At 40.5% G+C, this 14,978-nt stretch overlaps 1 protein-coding gene across 5 annotated transcripts in view; it reads right to left on the minus strand.

Annotated features, from left to right (window-relative positions):
- LOC136430730 (leucine zipper putative tumor suppressor 2 homolog) overlaps window positions 1-14,978 on the minus strand; it is a 54,521-nt gene that overhangs the window by 26,624 nt on the left and 12,919 nt on the right. The window contains exon 1 of one of the 5 annotated variants that reach the window (XM_066421585.1): window positions 10,868-10,972. The exons of 2 other annotated variants lie outside the window; for them this stretch is intronic. The gene's annotated coding sequence lies outside the window, so the exon portion shown is untranslated. Of the gene's footprint in view, window positions 1-1,225; window positions 1,342-4,134; window positions 4,251-10,867; window positions 10,973-14,978 lie in introns of those variants that run through there. 2 more of the 5 variants (XM_066421582.1, XM_066421580.1) reach the window with 2 other exon arrangements.

Raw genomic sequence — 14,978 nt, forward strand, 5'->3', positions numbered from 1 at the left:
TCAATAAGAATTAAGAACCACTGAAAGCATTAGCGGTGACTGGATTTTGAATGTTATATCAAGTACATAAAAGTAAGGCAGGGATGTTCCATATATGATCATAATCTGGCGACTCTACCCCCTCCCCTACTCCATACTACCATAGCATGGACCGCCAAGTCACACATCCCAAGTCTGTCTACTGTGCTTTATTGGTCAGTAAGAAGGTACCATCATGGAGCAGGGGTGTCCAGGATGAAGAGTACCTGTCAACCATCCAACAGACAAGGCCAAGTGCAGGCCAGAATGAATCACATTGGGGATCACCCCTAGCTCTTATGGGATTCCCGAATACTTGGGATCAAGTGGGCTTCCGTGATGTCTAGACTAGACGGGGCGGAAATATTCAAAACCACCAGACAAAGTCACAACCACTGCATTCCAGTCCATAAAATACTGAGATGTAGACATTGATAGAAAGTCTATCTTGGGCAACAAGATGCAAACATTACCCTCCACAGTTGGTTTTGCAGCGGCAATGATATGCTTTTAATAGAATAGTATGCAATTTCAGTTTGATCGATGTCCCGACAATAAATTTACACAAGAAGGTAACCAACGAGAAGACGTCGGATTTGTGATGTTAATTCTATTCTGAAACTCTAACTAAAAGAACAAAACTGATCCCTGTATTTTGTGTCCCTGATGAACTAGATGTTAACTGAAATTGAATCACTCCCTTGATGGACGAGCACTGGTTCTTAGCTGAACGGAAACATTTATACGACACCCCACATAAAAGCTATCAAAATGGTAATGAATCTAACCGTCCCTTTGGAGAGAGTCGTAAAACGTGCTAGAATAGCGGACCATGATGCAACATACTGCAGCTCTGATTTCTTTACACATACCCTTGACACAGAATCACTGACACAAATATTTCCCACAAAGCTATTTGGTACAAAGAAAAAGTTTTGCCTTACCAAAGATACTCAGATAGCTCCACTGGTTGACAGTTTTCACCAAGTAAAGATAATTGTGGTGTAAATGCCAGAATGTTCACAGATATCACGCTGTGGCGGTACAGTAGATCTCACTGTGAGAAACGATGTCTCTGATCTGCAAGAATCCTAACTCAAGTGTCGGTTGGCTCTAGGCTGACCCTTTAGGTTGTAAGGACAAATATATCATGTGTCAGAAAGGCTGAAATGCTGTTCCTGCTAAATTTATGGCAGAACTGCCTTACCTTTTGGCCCATTTTTCCTGGTCCTCACTCCATGAAAGGGGGGAAAAGCACACAGCATGGACACCCAATATGCCTGGAGATGTCCCTAAATATAGAGACTGGACCAGCTATGGGCTGGCACACACACGCGTGTAGATATATACTGTACAGCTCATTTTCTTGGCTGTTAGGAAATACGGTAGTTTGTAATTGAACAATTATCCTCATTTCCCCCAACACATTATCTTGTAATGACTGTAAGAGTCTACTATTACAGACAGAGTTGTCCATTTTAGAACTGGTAGGATTTGTTGGCAGGTAAAGGACTGAGTATTGTTATCAGATCTACCGGCCACAGATCGATACCAATCATATGGTTGAAGGAACGAAAATGAAGCCTTGAACACTGCGGTGTCGCTGGAGTGTCCAGCTTAATAACTCTATCCATTTTTCATGACTGCATGTGTCACATACTGTTCTTATTGTATATTTCACATCCTTTTTATACAATATCCATACTGACATTCTGACAAAGGAGATTTGTAACAGATTAGGAGCTGGATTAACCTTGACACTGCAGACTGACACAAGCCTAAAACTGGACCTTCCACAATAGGACAGGGCAGCAGTAACTCTATCACTTGGTTTGTGGACAGGAAATATAGAAAAGAGATGTACAGACTGTACATGCATATTGTCATAAGGTTCTATTTTCATGTTCATGTGATCTATCAATGTATTGTTAGCACTGACAATACAATCATGTCTATGAGGATGGATATTATCATGTCTTACAATGTAGCTGAGACATGTGAAGACATGATAACATCTGAGCCTGCACCTCATCAAAGATTCACAGATGAGTTGTGGTGTGTTCCACAGGCCATGTGCTGAGCTGATAATCATACTGACAGACATCCTTCACATGCTCCCCCCACACCACCACATAGCTGACAACCCCCCACTCCACATAGCCGACAACCCAAATATTTACATCTGTTGTTGTTTTGACTATAAGGGGTTAGACTGTACAACCAGATGGGCTGCAAATAGCTCCAGTTCGGACTCCCACATGTACATTATTTTGCGTGCAGGGAAAACCAGTCCTTGCCAAGAATGTTTCAGCTTGATAATACTGTACATAAACATTTAGTTTGCAGAAAACCCTGGTCAACAAACATGTATTCTTAGCTCATCTGTGAATTGACAAACAATATTGTCAGAAACATATAATTCGCTTCTGTATAAGTTTCAGGATGTTCAGTGTAACACCAGCTTGACTGTAACGAGCATAAGTATAAACAAACAAAACTGTACTAACAGAGGGAACAAGAAGGGAAACCTGGAAGGAAACCTGTTGAGAGATAAGACTCAAAAGGTTGGGCCAAGTCAGACTAGCCTGGAGTCCAGCCTTTAGTTTAGCGACGTTGGGAGCAGACCAAAGCCAAAAATGCTGGACTCCAGGCTTAAGTCAGACAGGTTAGGAAACCTATCAAGCTAGCTAGAAACTGAAACTGTGGGAATTACTGTAAATCTGGAAATGTTCATGGTGGTTCTATTTCTGCAGGTTTTGCGGAGAGCTCTCTACCGTGAATTTATGACAACACGGATATGAGTTTCCAATATATTGCTACAAAACTACAGAATTGTGTCAACAATGAACTTAAACAGCGGGAAAACCTCATTTACCCTTCCACTGCAAAATTAAGTCCCTGTGAGTGTGACAATAAGTGAATTTACAGTATCATAGAGTGTCCAACCCTGTAAAGGAAAGGAATCTGGCTCATCCCATCATCAGATAACGTGATTCTATTCTACCTCTAGTGACAAGAACAGTATAAGATATTTTTATGTCTTTGGTAAAACAATTCAACTCGCATATATACATATACATGTGTAGCACTGTATATGTACATGTGCATCTATGCACATAGCAATTTCTGAATCTCATGTCATATTTTCCCTGGTCCCTAAACCCCATGCCATGTACTGGAAGTGTGCCAACAAAAACAAAGTAAACAAAGTTCAAAGTTTGTCCCATTTTTGGCTCTTTGTATTTTTCCAAGAACACTGATGTCATATTTCATAATTAGCTAAGAGGCCAAAAAGCCAAGGCCACATACCCAGCTTCCTTACGACTGATGATTTAGCACTACAGGCAGCCTTCATGTCTCTCCTGACCAGTGTGGCCCTGCCAACTCACAGCCTCACAATGCTAAATCATACCAACTACAGACTGATGCATTTCAAAGTGTTTCACCCAGCAGATTTAAATACAATCCTGAAGTTGCATCCCCCTAGGAGCACATCTATTCCAACAAGGACCACCACTATCAGATATCAAAGCTAGCCTGGGAGCCAGTATGCAGACAGCTTTGTTTGTGAGATATAGTAAAGCCGACTTACTTACTGAGGAAAGCCTACCTGTGCATGAGTACTGAAGAAGTGGGTAGGGGGTAGAGCCTACATTACAAGGGTGGGATGGTTAATTCCTGCAGAGAAATTTGTTGGATCTAGGCTCTGTTGTATCACTTATACCTTTGTCTTGTACATGTACTTACAGGTAAACACCAAGAGAGAGATGTTGAAGATCTGAACAGAGACAACATGATGTTCAAATTTATAATGGACAAATAACAAAGAAACAAACTTGTTTACATTTGTGTGGCTGTACAACGCAGTCTACCTTGATGGTCCAACATGTATATTGTATACAAAGCAATCTCACACCAAACCCAGAAAACATTTGACTGAAAATGACTGGAAACTACATGCAGATACCCTACTAAAGAAGCCATTGTTACAGCAATCTTCATTCAAAGACAAACAGTACTGTAGTAACAAGCATATTTGCTTTCACACAATAATATTTTAATAAAAACAAGCTATTTATAATACCGCTATTTGATAAACAAGCACCATTCCCTTACCTTGGTCTGTGCTGACCTGGAAGGGACAGGCAAGCTTGGCGGGGAGGGAAGAAATAGGACAGAAGCAGGAGACAGGAACTACAGAGGACTAGTGGAGCAGCAGCTAGCAAAGGAAGGAAGTGAAACTGTACCTGACCCGCCCAGCAGGATGGGCCACGACCCATGTTAGAGTCCATTGGTCAGTTGGAGGCCTGTTGTCATGGAGATCACATGAAACTACAAATAATAGCCTGGGGTTGTTGTAAATGCTGACCTCTGACAGGACAGATGGTAGGTAAGGAAATGTATGGACCGCACAAAGTCATTAGCCTAGGAGCAGCCATTGATGTGAGGAATGCCAGGACCATACATAGCCATTACATGTAGCTTTAGAATGGCCACTAATGTGAAGAACATATGGACAACACATAACTAATAGCCTAGTCATTTGGGCAACATAGCTGTTCTGGCAGTCACTATGACAGAGCTGAACTGGTAGACAGTTGGAACAGTCTTGAAGCTGGACCAATGCACAGACATTTACTATCCTAGATTCAGCTGTCTTGGCAGATACATCATCAATATGCCATTTCATTAACTTTTTTTAAAACCATATGACCATAAAGTCCAAATATGAACTTACATGATTGTGACTTGATTGTCTTGGTTAGGTTCACAACCCACCAGGTCCTTCAGTACCACAGACCCAACTGAGAGAACAGTGGAGGCTGCTGTGTGTCAGGATTAAGAGGAGCTGGAGGTCATGATGGAAGAACTGCTGATCTACTGTTTTATAAAGGAAGATGTTTGAGGACAGCCAGGAAATTCCTCATCTGTTTAAATATCCTGACTAGTGCTGACCACACGAACTGTGCTTGTCAGGCTAACAAAGACATGACGTACAACACATTCTCCTCCTCCTGTAGAACAAGAAAATAAGCACTCAGAGCACAAACCTCTAGAGATGGAGACTGTAAGCAGACAGACTGAACAGGAGACTTGCTTGCGCTCAGGCACAATATCAGAAGAGTTGCAGCCCCCAGTCTCCCTGTCCAAGACACAATCGTATTGGTCTGACCAGCTAGGAGCCAAAGACTACCACCCAAACACCTTAATATAGCAGCTGGCTGATAAGACAGGATTTCGTCTCATCTCAAGCAATCAGAGTCTTCCATGATTAGGTCTTAAGAATATATGTGAGGAATCTGGGACATGTAGCATACATCTTGCTGTTTTCTTGGTACAAAGTCCTGACTCAGAGCCACTTGTTTAAGATTCCCTACTCTCCAGGTCACATTTCTGCACGGAACCTCAGCATTATTATGTTTGAACCATCCAATACTGACTATAAAGGCCCAGGAGGACCATTTCACCCAGGCTGGTAGGGTGAAGTTGACCCTAAAACCTATCATCAAAGCCTGTGGGACAGAAAGGGTTATGGTTGCACCTATCAGGGGAGAAAGGGCTTATGGGGAAACCATGAGTATTAACAGCTCAAAGTCATAGGATCCTCACCTACAGTTGTTTCCTATGACACTAATATGGTTAGCTCTTTTGATGTTAATAATGACTAGGTTCATGTCTCATTATAGATATTGTAACATACGACCGATCTCTTACAAATGTAATCTTACTACTGATACTTGTCTAGTCTGACAAAAAAAATATATATATATAATAATAGGCTAACACCAAAGATTGATTTCCACTGCATGATTTCTAGGTTGTCCACTTGAAAGCCCTTCCAGACTGCTGTATGCTTTATTAATAGCTCCTGATAGGAATACCAGACCAGCAGGGTAGGCTAGAGTGATTAATGATGGGCAGATGAAAGAATGATTTACAGGAGAAGAGCTTGCATCTGTTGACAGATTTGTAAAAGATTAATTAGTGAAAATTAACTAATTGATTGATTGAGTTGCATTCCAGGAGAGCTTAATTGATAAGTCGCTTGAATGAGAAACCATTAACTGAATATTACAAATTAGTAATCAAGAAGAATCAGGCAAATTACAATTATTATTGCTCCGCTTAAAACCTCTTCATTAAGATTTTTCAATAAGCTGTGAGCAAGACATTGCAATTAACTTTCATTATTAAAAAAAGTTTGTTTCCTACTTTGATGATGGCACAACCTGTCAGCTGGCACTTGGCTGGGTCCACCTACATAATATACTGTACATGGCTCCTGTTTCTGTCCCTTAAACATTATTGTGCAAAAAATATTACTTTTACAAATAGTTGTTTTGCAACTTTGCAGATACAGTAACTGTTGATATTCCAAGGAGCAGAAGAAGTTCATCAGCATTGCCTGCAATACTTATACTCCCCCAGTGTGCTTCAACAGGATGTCTGTTATCTGTAACATTAGTGGTGGGAGGCTGACATGTGTTGATGCTATTTGGAAGCTACATTGTAGATTAAGTTTAAGTTGGCTGCAGTTCAAGGTCATCAGTGCTACAGAAGCACTAAACTACAGGAACCAGCTGCTATATTCAAAAGGAGATATAGCTGATTATACAGCAGTTATAGCAGACGTACTGATATTGAAGATATAGCAAAGTACTACATTACATGTTTATATTTCTCCGTATTCCATTACTTGCTGCAATAAGTATCCAATAAACCTGCACTGATCCCTGTCCATGTACAGCTAATAGCTTGAGATGAGCTTGTTTGGACATGGGCCAGGATAGACACTTAGATATCAGACAAAGTAAACATCTTCCCTTATTGAGTACACAGAGTTCTTTTATGAACACCGGTAGTGTTTGGCGCCATAATCAATATACTCCATCCGGCTTGATAAAGAGTAATTCCGCTGACGATTAATCATATTTTGCAGCAGTGTCAAATTCCAGGCCGTGTGTCCAGCACAACTAATTTCACATCTGCAAATTTGCCATGTAAATGTACATGTACATGTGTGTCACAAATTCTTAACTCAAGCTTTTAAAAAAATTGATTTATTACACTTTTGGCTAATTCACGCAGTTCCCAACTATCAAATGAAACTTTCTGTTTAGATGTTCTACCACAGTCCTATTAAGTATTTGATAATAATATCAAGTAATAGATTTCTTTAAAATTCATAAATAATGTTTATATACAGTACCTCCGTGTACATATACATTTCCAAGAAAACATCATCAAACATTGTTAAAGTCATTATCTTAAGGTACTAATAAAAGAACAAAATACTTTCTTATGAGCTTTTCTTAAGTTACATTAATTTCTATTACTAGTATACTGTAATACTCGCACATAATGCTCTTGTATCACACTACACTGAACTTTTCTATATGCAAGTTACATTGATTACAGAGTAATTATTTTGGAACTAACAAGCTACTTTTTGATGAGCTTTCCTTCCATTACATTCATCAAATAGTAATTCCATTGTAACAAAAAATTATGATGAGTTTACAGTATAATTGTTTTTGTAATAAACCCCTGTCTAATGAACTATTCTTCAGTTACATTTATTACATATATTACATATATTATCATCATTATTTTGTCACAAACCAATTTTTGATGAACTTTCTACAGTTACATGGCAATTCTTCTGGAACAAAACACTTTTTGACAAGCATTTTCTAAATCAGATCTATTATTAGGTAATTCTTTCTTAATAAGCCACTTTCTGATGAGCTTTCTGGCAGTAACATTTATTAAAGAATAATTTGCTTGTAACAAACTCCTTTTCAATGAGCTCTCTATATAGCAAATTAATTACGTGATAATCATTTGTCACAACACTTTTTCATCAACTCAATTTATTACATGGTGATTTCACCAAAGTTTAATCAGGGCAGCCTCGTTATAACAAGTCATGAGCTTCTACAACTGACATGCCTGATAGGCATGCAATAATGAAGTAACAGTCATATACAATCTCATTGTAAAATAAGCACATTAATTAGTGTAGTTGACAATCATTGTAGACCTTGTGGTAAACAAGTCATCTTTCTACATTAATCAGGCTGTATTAAAACCATTTCTAGTGTGTGGTTCTTGGCTAAGTAACAAATTTTAGGTGGATCTGGTTTTCTGATTGTTACTTTTAAGTGTCAGATTGTAAGAAGTCTGGTAGAACTTCACATTTCGTACACAGCAAACACCACCAACCATGTAAACCATTACTCCAGCCCTACTGGCACCTGGTGGTGGAAGGTACATGTAAACGACATTGTTGTACCTGAATGGTTAGAAATTGCTTCATCTCAGTTTAGGAAGATCAATGGACTCCATTTTACAGGAAGTAAGATGGACTGAAAAATCAATATGGGTACAAAAGAGGATGGAAAGACAAGGGAAGATGGGATTTCTGAGGCTTTGTCTAGCTTTACCTGTACAGTTTATTATAGTAACATTTAGATGCATAGTTTAATGTAGCTGTAACCATGAAAAATGGCAGAGAAGAGAGATTGGAATGTAATGGAAGTGGGGCTCAAGTTATCCTGCCTCTTTCCATAATCAATTCATATTGGGTGCCTAAAACTACCTAAAATCTACCTCAGCTGGGAGATGGTTAAAGACAAGCTTTGAGGGTCAAAAACCCACCAAGTGGGTGACAGGGAGGATATTGTGCATTAAATCATGCCAAAAATGTTTTTTTTTCTCTATGAATTATGTATGACAGTCATAAATTATGCCATCATGCAATTTTCAGAGCTGTCTCAACTTTGTACTTGGGCTGTAATGATTTTTTGTAAATTATCCCTATGTGGATTTGAAGCCTGGTATGGAAATGTCTGGTTCTAGATACAGTTGTAGACCTAGCTAGCAGCCCACAATACCAAACTGTCCTGTCTAACACCAAATAAGTACTGTCTCCCCACATCTGACATTTACATAACAACTATGGTATTATAAATGGTTTCACAAAATAGCCTCAACTTAAGCCGACCTGAAATCATTAGCAGCTTCAAAGGTCCAGATTCACACTTATGAGGAAACCCCTGGGAGGGAATAACCAAAAAATGAGACACAGGTCTTATTTGTTCAAATTTGAGACAAATAATGCTGAGAATGCCTGGAGAATGTCCTTCATGTAACCAAGGAGGTTCTAATCATCTATGAAACTATTGATTGAACCTCCTATATGTAACAGTTTGCGACATACATGCCGGTTACAATACCATGAATGTCAATCACTGTTTCAATTAATAACTTAATGTTTGTGCCCTTCTCATTATCATGACTTCTATTTGACCCCAATAAAGACATGGTTGTTACAGTAACCCGGGGGAGCCTTTGCTTAGCAGGTGAACTGATTAATGTGCCCCAGTGCCCAGATCCATGGAGGAAATGTATTTAGATTGGATAAATGTTGTACTTCTGTGTTGTCAAGGGACCTTATAACACATTTAACTTCTTATTGTCCATATCATGAAATACAAGGGTCATAAATACATTTATTGTCTGAACATGTAGGTACACTTTAATAATATATGGCTATAATGTTCATGTATGTGACTTCCTTATTAGGACCATAATAATGTTCTATTTATCATTATAAACTCACACCAAAGCAGATCGTTCAACAGGCCAACGACAGAAGGAACTGAGTCGCCTGTTCCACAGTTGACCGATGATGACGATGATCATTATAAACACGAGGATTACGTCGTGTACTGGTAGTTTCACAACCATACAGCAAAATCTTATGACAAGCTATGTTGAACTCTATTTTCTATTCATCTATAAATTGATTCATTTCAGACAAAGTTGCTCTCATTTCAGCTTCTGAGTGACAAAACCCCTGCCTCCCCCTCCCACTGATTACCCATGCATTGTTTAAAGCTACACCTGAGCATCACTGACTTTGATTATTACTGCCTGGCTCCAGCAGGGGGAGTAGATCCACCTATCAAGTGTGACAGATAACCTGGCCTACCAACTGGGCCCTGATGAATTCTCCATTTCACACTTTCCTGCCCCAATCAGACAAGGATAACAGGGTAGGGAGGAGGACAGATGGCCTGATAGGCTGGAGCTGGCTCAGTCCCTGACCTAACTGATCTCCAAGCAGATATCAGCAGGAAAATCACACCCTTTTTGGAGTGCTTATGTTGAGTCCAGAATTGAATTTTCGGAATGCTGTGTGGGAAAATGCAACCGTTAGAAAAAGAGTACAAATATTCCTCCAAAGATCTGCTTGGAGACTGGACATTGCCAATCCTTTGGAACAAACAAAGACAGCCTTGCCCACGACTGTAAGATGTTCCCTGCCAGATTCCAGCTGCCTGGCTGTGACATTACACAGTCCAACGCCACTGAACACATGTAACCTTGGTCACGACCTTGCCCGTGGTGGCAGTGAGAAGGTCCAGTGCAGTCCTGCTCAGTTTCACCAGGGCGGTGCCTTTGCAAGGGAAACATTGGTGTCTCTCTCGACTTCCGACACTGAGTCAAGCCAAAGATATAATGTTATATACTAACTTGTTGCACCACTGGAAAATATACTTGAGGAGTGTTGGTTCTGAGTAATCTCTTGCCAAGGGGTCAAAGTCAAACCATAAATAAAAGTAATGTAATCAAATTTACTGCATATTATGTCTTAAGCCAAATAAGTATCCATTAAGTACATGCCAAAACATTGTATTGATGACATAGTGTTGGACATGACAGACATATTGGAGAGACTGCCATGACAAGTCCTGAACAAGTGGAAGGGTACTTGAACATGAATAAAGTGATGTTAAGAGCGGACAAGAACCCTCCTGTCTCCTGATGGTGTTCGACTCACCTGAAGTGATCTTGAGCCTGACCAGCAGAACAACCCTGTCTGCAGTCTGCATGGTGGGAGCTGGTTGTAAGCAGTCCTAACCGTGAAGACTTGTGGAGGCCATAGGCTAGTTAGGCATGTACTCCCTGACTTGTGCAGACTTCCACAAATCTGCCACACTCAAACAAAGACCTTTCCTTCCAAAGTTCAGTGTTAAACAAGCTTTCAGTTTCACAGATGCAAATCAGATCTTTTTCCAAACAGCCCTGCAGCTGTAATCAAATGTGTCCATCGATGGCTCCATCCACAACAACTGATATTGGACTGGGCTGAACCATCCTAGACAGACTTTTCAATTGACAGAGTAAACATCAGTGGATCAACAAACGGGCCCAACGGTTCGTGCCGAGGTCGTGCTGGTCTCGTCCTGTTGACCCGCCAAGAGCCCTCTCGTGTTTGCACTCAACGAGCGCAATGCTGGGAACGCAAGGACGTGCCGGGAATGAGCGGAACGCTCGCCGTGATTTCTCTGCGCTGTGTTATCTCTCCATCACTGTAGAGTACAGCGGAGCATGGCGGATGGTCTTGTCGCTACACACAAAGTGGACGTCTTTCAAGATTGCGGCCGCACGTACCGGGGTTGTAAACAAGGCGAACCTAATTGCCAGTTTCCCCAGTTGGCTGAGCCTTCCCTTCAAGCACGTTCAGCAAACGTTAACGTTTGCTCTGCCTCTGTTCTCATGACTAACCATAGAACACTGAACGACAAACAGCGCTGGGTCTGTAAACAAGGCTTACCCCGCTGACGTAAGCAGGGCTTTCACAGCCAACTTAAACCAGTTACAGAAAGGCACACAGGCAGAAAGATTGTGTTGAAGGAGTAAAATGGTAACAACAACAATACCATAGATTCTGGGGATAACTTTGAGCTGAGCTTTCTGCTGCACTCAAACATGTAGAGATGATATCATCTTTACTAACAAAAAATTCACTTCAAATAAAAAAGCAGCAAGATAGTGAATAGACATATTCCTAAAGATATATTTGAGCCAATTCTATCCAAAAGTGGGATTTTCTAAGTACATGATACATTTTAACAAAAGGTCAAGAAATTTTCCTCTCATACAAAGCCAATACTCTAATTCTTCCCTAACAACAGCTACATGTACCAAGGTACATGGATCAAAACTTTAATAATCTTTTACTAAGTTTTAGGTTATGTTTTGGACAGCGAGCAGGGTAAGCAGGGTAACACAAGTACCAGCAGTAGATAATGCCAGTTCCTTCCGAACCTAATTATGATTTCTGCCATTCCGTTACTAAGGAGTCAGCTTGGCAACTGAGGACAAAGGTATGTGATCTACCTGGTTACATCAGGAGTACGTAGTGGCAACACCCTTACCTTGATACTACTAGCATGTCATTATCCGCTGTTGACAGTCAATCCAATAATCTGCATACTGCTTCCAGAAACCAGTATATAACTGTTTGCTACAGAACTGTTAAGCCAGAAGTGCACCACTACTATGTGCACGTGAGTTTGCAATTCCGCACCTTACCTGAGGGCTTAGGTCTGGATCTACCTGGGATCAATCCCCACATGTACATGTGCCTTGATGGTTCTGACTGTAAATGGAGGACACACTTGCTGACTGATGCCAGGCCTGTACAGTGAGGAGGTGTGAGTGTGACACAGCAGGACAACCCTGACTGTTCGTCAGGCACGTCTACACCAGACACAACACTCCCGCTCTGCTGACATGTCTTGAGATTGTCTTGAGACGTGGCATGACTCGCAGCAGTTCAAGTGACTCCAAACTCCCAGACCCCACAGCTTGTCCCACCAAGTCTGACACAAATGGCCAGAACAATTGAGAGACCTGGTTTGCATCCAGATGTTGTTATTTCATGTTTTTCCTTCAATGACAAGGTAAAATACTTGTACAACACTAAGAACAAGATATCTAAACTGAAAGTCCTGTCGTAGTGAAATGGAAAGCCTCTAGGGGGCCCTTAATCTATTAATTTGTCCATTTTGCCAACACCCACCAATGTACCAAATATCAAAGATTCATCCACAACTTCTCAAGTTATGCTGTTTACTAACAGACAAACAGACAATCACACACACACCACCATAACCTTCTTGGTGTAGGTTACAACATGGTCCTGCAGGAATAGGCTTCACACAGCACAGGCGCACAGACTAACATCTGATGACTTGCAAGAGACACTAGGTGACTGTTGAAACTGTCCAGTATACCTCAGAAATTATGTCACTGGAAATGCCTTTTGTTTCTAGCTGGAAACAAACTAACCAAAATTGAGTAATACCATAGCCAAAAGTATAAGCAGCATGAAGTTGACTTGTTGCTGCCTAAACCACTTACTGTACCCCACCCTGCTGCCTGCCTGCCCTGCTCACAACACCATGCAGGGAAGCTTTGAAGTCCTACATCAAAGTAGGAAACAACTCATGGCCACAGGACAACTGAATAGCGGGATAACATTCCCACCATACTGTAGCTTTTATCTTGTGGACCTTCAAAACACAGTAAAACTTCTCATCCTTTGATGTTAAATATATACTTATAATCAAGTTTAGGGCGTTATGTCAAGAATGCTCCTTTTCTATGCAATCAAATGTTACAATTATCAAAAGTAGAAACACATGAAAGTAGAGGGTGACAATAAAAAAGCCTAACAGTGACTGTGACCCATAGATACACAGTTGACCTTGAGCCTCAAGGAGACCTGTGTTTGTAATCAGGCTTTGACACTAAGTTCAAAATAAATGGATATTCCAAACAAGAAGGGCAAACAGACATGTCGAAATAGACAGCTTTTAAAGACAAGTTGTGCAGAAGAACAATAAATCATGTAGCTCAAACTTAGTTCCTTATTTTGTAAATATTGTTACGTTTACATTTTGTATTGCACATTCCTTGTGAGTTACGTAGAACACTGATGTTCTTGACCCAACAGATATATAGCTCACACATGTCACACAAGTTTATACATTCCTAACATACAAACATACGTGTAAGCCTACTCCAATGCTCAGTGTTTGCAAGACACTGCATATCAAAACATGGCAAACTTAAAAGAAGACACCCCAGATTCTGGGTTTAAGTTTTTATCCTGCTTCTGCATCACATTTCCTTCCAAGAAGCAGTCATGCTGCTATGATAAAAGAACATCTGAGTAATCCCAGCAGCACCCACACAGGTAACAGCCATAACTTCATACAGGAAAGACTTTAAGTACAGCAAACATTTCGCAGAGTGCTGGAACAGTTTACAAAAGGAGCATGGGCATTATGTGTGATCCCTGCATGTTAGTTTTCTACAGTTTCATTGACACAAAATTACAGATAAATAGATACAGTAAATTGTAAATAATAATAGGAGTGAATGCTTGCATCTACGTACGTTATGTATAAGATGACAAAGAACATATTATGAATTCATTGAAAGAAGAATTTCAAAATGAACTTTCAGAAACAATGACTTGGAATATGTTACCTCTGCAGTTGGTATTAATAGTAGATCCTTTTTTCTATGTACATGTACATACCTTACAGACTGCACACAACTTAGATGGCAACTCGCTAGTACCTAGCAGTAACTATGTCAATAATGCCTAAGCTGTTGGCTTCCTCCTGGGATATACTGTACAAATGATCTGTATTGAAGCCAACTGGTGACATCACACAGGGATATAGTCATGTGCCCATACAGAAGAAAGAGGTGGGCCTCACCTAAACCATTCGTGTGCAGGTTATGGAAGCCCTTTGTACATTGCAGTACAAAGGGTACAGTACAAAAGAATGGAAGTATGTACAAATGGGAGAAACTTGAATGGGAGGTAAAAAAAATACACATGAAGTTGAATGCTGAAATTTGTTCCAGGCCAGGGTAGCAATCTATTCTTAGTGAGGACAGGTGCTTGTCCCAGATGGAGCCAGGTGTTTGTTCCAGGTGAGGACAGGTGTTTGTTCCAGGTGAGGGCAGGTGTTTGTTTCAGGTGAGGACATGTGTTTGTTCCAGGTGAGGGCAGGTGTTTGTCCCAGGTAGAGCCAGGTGTTTGTTCCAGGTGAGGACAGGTGTTTGTTCCAGGTGAGGACAGGTGT

Source organism: Branchiostoma lanceolatum, chromosome 3 (genome assembly GCF_035083965.1).
Source record: "Branchiostoma lanceolatum isolate klBraLanc5 chromosome 3, klBraLanc5.hap2, whole genome shotgun sequence".
Taxonomy (NCBI): Eukaryota; Metazoa; Chordata; class Leptocardii; order Amphioxiformes; family Branchiostomatidae; genus Branchiostoma; species Branchiostoma lanceolatum.